Genomic DNA, 5,000 nt, shown 5'->3' with positions numbered 1-5,000 from the left:
TTCCTAGTTTGATAAACGGTGACGGCTACGGGAACGATGACGCCACAAAATCATTTCATTGGCTAAATTAAAGGCTAGCATGCTAGCTTTTGAACAAGTACACTTGTCAAGGAAAAAATTGACGCATTGCAGAACTTGTTCGTCGACAAGGAAAACTTGTCAAGAAAATTGAGAAATTGTGGGCGCACAGCGGTCTTGCTCTTGTGATGACTCACTATAATGGCGCCCCGTGGTTTGTTTTTTGTCGTCCGTTGTGTAATTGTTTTGCTGGCTACGTGAAAACTTGTCAAAGAAAACTTGTTAATTTGTCCGCACCAGCAAATAAGACTTGTCAAGGCAAAACTCGTCAAAGAAAATTTGTCGTTCATACACATGAGCATATGAACATTTTCAATGACACTTGTCAAGGAAAACTTGCTCGTGTGTAACGGACTTAAGTGGGGACACTGTAAAACGAAATCAACAAATCAATGCAAATCAAATGTTACGTTGGTTGTGGAGTAGTCTCCTTCGCAGCCGCTCCCCCGAAAAGAACGGCTGCTCAGGTTTCATTTTCTGGAACTGTATCGGCGACTCGACCAATAGTACCTCTCGTTTTATCAATGCGCTCAATCAACACAAAAGTGCAGGTCTGTTGTTTCTACCGCGTTGACCATGAGCACAAGAATAAGTAGAGGACTAAAAGAGTGAAAGGCTGTAATATAATCACATTATTCAATATTTTTATTGCCTTCAAAATCAAGTCTTCCCATACGTGCAATGTTATTAATTTCACGTTTTCTCAACTGCCAATATGCACCTGTAAAAAACCTAGGTAAAGCAGGACTTTCTGTTACTGTAGATGAGGTTTTGCCCAGGTTAAAACACAGATTTGATCTGTGGTCAGAAACAGGACAAATACACAATAGTTTCCAGTACTGTATAAGTTTGCAAAAGTACTATTGCCGCCGAAAATTTATACTCTTTCTTGGGCTTACCTTTTTAGTCATTTTAACAGACCGTCAAAACTATGGGAAAGGAATGTGGTTCCAATGTTAGCAGCCGTTTCTTTCGGGGGAGCGTTGTGTGACATCGATACCCAGAAAGACGGCTGTGAAGTAGACTAGTTTTGGAGGAGAGTACCCGGGGAAAAAAAAAACCTCTGGGTGCAGAGTAGAGAACCACCAAACTCAACCCACATATGACGCCGAGTCTGGGAATCGAACCCGGGTCACATTGCCAGTTTATCAACCAATGAAAAGGAAAACGTAGACTAATGGCGACTTGCACGCGTGACAGTTGCTTAAATCGCCCACTTAAGTGCGAGGATCACTTCCCTGTTTTGTGATCCATAACCTGCATTTCAAATGTACATTCGTTTCCTTTTTTATCAGCCCAACAAATTGACCTGCTTCATATCTCAGTTGGGAGAGCATTGCACCGGCATCGCAAAGGTCATGGATTGGAATCTGGTTGGAGCCACCTGAATTTTCCGGGTGATTTTATGAGAAAATTGCTTAGAATTCTACTCCTTAACGCCGTATCGGTTTGGTGCCGTATCGGATTATCTTAAGAAAATAGCCCACAAAATATGCGGCATCCCGCTTTCCGTAACTAACCAGTAAATATTTAGCATTGCGTCCATCAGCACCAAGACGATCGGTTTAGCTCCAAAGGTAGGTCATTTATAAAGTTCATGCACAATTTTAACAGAATTGCATGATTCAACGCGTATCACGCATTGCGCCATCCAGGGCTTGCATTTTTCGGCTATCAATTCAACAATTTCTCTCAGCCAATCAACGCGCTGAAATGTTTTCGTGAATATTATTATGGAGGAAAAGACGTCAAAAACTTTCCGTCATTCCTTCAAAATCGCCTTGAGATGGGAAACTTGTCGAAAACGTTCGAATCAGCATCAAATGGAAACGTTTTGCGAGAAAACTGCCATTTTGCAGCGTCTTGAGCAGTTTTGGAGCACCTGGAAACTGGATTGGATTACAGGGCACCCAAATTCACGTCTCAAGTTTCACCGCTAAAATTCAAAGTGGTTATTTGTACGTGACCTGTACACCGACCTATATTTGTTGTTCATAAGGGAGTCTTCTTATAATAAATGTTACAGGTTTAATTACACTCGAAAAGTCTTACCTTAATTCTTTTTACAGTTCTGCTATCAAACAAAGACATCGATACCTGTTTAATTTCACTTTAATTTAATTTTAGTCATTCTAAGAAGACTCGGGTATGATTATCAAATGTAGGTCGGTATGCAGGTCCCGTACGAATAGCCACTGCCAATCAAATTACTGCGGAATCAGACAAGAAACTTGAACTAGACTGCTCCTATGAGAGTAGAAGATGTAGAAAGTTCACACAAACGATTAAATGTAAGTTTGTTTCATTGCTGTCCTCTTAAAAACCAGTTATTTAAGTTGTTCGCAATCTACAATATTTTTGGTTTTGCCTCGTGATATATCTATTCTCTTGAAGGCACAGGTAGCACTCGTTACGTGTTTTGAGCTGCTCGTGGTTCTATATTTAGGTAAACTTCAGAGATTCCGGGTCGTATTTTAGGACCAATAACTCATGTCCGAGTCCATTCAATTCAGCGTCTTTTACCAAGCAATTACATATTTGAATTCTTTGTCTATGAATTAGATTTCATTCAGACGTGGTTAGGATTCAGGAACCGACGTTTGGACACCCTCCCTTTAGGGTCTTTATCAGGGGTGACCGTGACTTTGGTAGACTATTACCTGACACCCATTTACACATTGTTATTTAAAGGGATGGAATTAAATCCGTGAGCATATAAAACCACTCTTGTTGCCGCATTAACCAACCCACCCCCCCCCCCCCAAAACTTCAATTGGGAACTTGAGCAACGACGGCAACGAGAACGTCATCTCACAATATAAATTCGCGTTATTGTAATCACTTCGCGACTATTTCAACCTTTTCAATATGACAAGAGTGTGGAAGTTCCTTAAAAGTGACACAGGTTGGAGCGGCGCTTAATTTAGGCGGGGGGGGGGGGGCGGAATGAAAGTTTATCCTGAAGTGCTGACGTTCTTCATAAAACCTCATATTTGGCTATTTCACGTTGTTGAAAAAAGTGAAAAACTAATTTTGCAGTTCGGCACGCGTTGAATGTCTGGTCTCGGACCTTGGATGTTCATCAAGCAATAGATTTGGCTTTCGTAGATAAATGTTTGCGATCTGATATAGTATTTAATTTGACATCTTGAATCAACTGTATACTGTATACCTGTCCTGTATACTGCTTGCACAGGGATATCGAAATGTGACATTCTTGCAATGGTTGTAGAAGAGATGGTGAATTTTCAGCTTTGTTAATGAATGAAGAAATTTAGTTATCAATATTATGACTTACTCGGGCATTTTACTTTCATGCCCTTTGGCCATAAGGTTTTTCCACTAATAAAATTACCTAAAGTTTGGCTGATCTTGATTCTTTATTTTCAGTTACCGTTTTCCTGACATATTTGTAAATGTAGAGCAGATCTGTCACATTCAGCAACTTGTAGAGGGTACGATCTGACAGATCGACGCGCGCGTCGTTCATCTAAGGCGATCAAAGCCGCCTATACAACAGGAAAGCAGCCACAGAGTGCGTCTTAGAAATGACTTGAGGTGGGTCAGACAACACAAATTTTTAATTTGGTGAGTACAGGAAAGAATAGGACTGCTTTGAGTGGATTTGCCTACCAAATAAATAAAGCGTTAAATAACAAGTGAAAGTAGCAAGAATGTCTGTTGCTTTTCAGATGTCAAGCTATTCAATTTGCTTGATGAAATAAAGAAATAGATTCATGCAAGAAAGTGGTCAAGCCGTGAATACACATTTTAAAGAAAAATTGTCCTTCTGCAAAAGCGCTTTCTTCGTTTTAATCAAGATCGTGCAGAGGCACTTGTGTGCAAATAGCCTACGTAGCAAGTTGTTCCGCGTTCTGGTCGCGCGAGAGTTAGGGCGTGAACGCGGAAAGTTACCTTGGAACTCTTCGTCTGAACAAGAACGCTTGCAACGCAGGCAAAGAAGCTCCATGTTAATAAACGTAAAATTGAGATCACCTCACAAATGGTGGGGAAAACGGCCCGTTTTGGTTTGCATGCTTGTGCTGAACCTTCGACGGGAGGATCTGGGAATGAGAACTGGGGTTAATACCCGTCCGCTTGCGGAGCAAATGGATCGTTTAGGACTGGTACCCACAATACTGCAAACAAACGCCTGGAGGCTTTTGACTGAACACTGGAAACATTCATCGCTGGTTACAAGGCCCGATTACATTAAGGTGGCTCAAACCAGTTCCAACACTTGAAAGAATTGTTCTTATTAGAAGGATTGACTCTACAACACCTTATCACTTAACAGAAACGTTATGGTACCATATCAAATATTTTTGCGACGTAAAAGGTTACCGTAACAACGGGAAAGCCTTGCAAAAACACCCCATATTTTGGCTTTAGCCGGTCATATCTCAAAAACGAACTTGGTGACCCCCATTTTTTATTTCTGAAATGGAATCAGCATGCCCGAATGAAACTTTCTGCAAAGTTTTAAAAAAGTTCTGTGGAGTGGATTCAGAGCCACCTTAAATAATTGAATCCGCTCCACAGAATGTTGTTAAACTTTGCAGAGAGTTTCATCTTGGCCTGCTGATCTCTTTTTTTTCTAATTTTTTCCTAGTTCGTTTTTCAGATATGAGCAGCTAAAGTCAAAATATAGGCAGTTTTTGGCAAGGCTTTCCTGTGGCCGTGGTAACTTGTTACGTCACAAAAGTGACTGGATCTTGTTCAGCAATAATTGATGTTCTATATGGTACCATAACATTGCTGTTACGTGATAAAGTGTTGTAGTGTCAATTCTTCTAGTGACAAGGTCTCTTGAAAGTGTTGAAACTGGTTGGAGCCACCTTAATGCTTCTCACCGTTTTGTCGTTCATAAGGCGTTTGTTTGCATTACCAACGTAACGAAGGGATCAAGCGTTGTTAACCAG

The sequence above is a fragment of the Montipora capricornis genome, chromosome 12 (assembly GCF_036669925.1).
Source record: "Montipora capricornis isolate CH-2021 chromosome 12, ASM3666992v2, whole genome shotgun sequence".
In the NCBI taxonomy this organism is placed as follows: Eukaryota; Metazoa; Cnidaria; class Anthozoa; order Scleractinia; family Acroporidae; genus Montipora; species Montipora capricornis.
The sequence above is the reverse complement of the archived record's forward strand: the minus strand, read 5'-3'. Positions refer to the sequence as shown.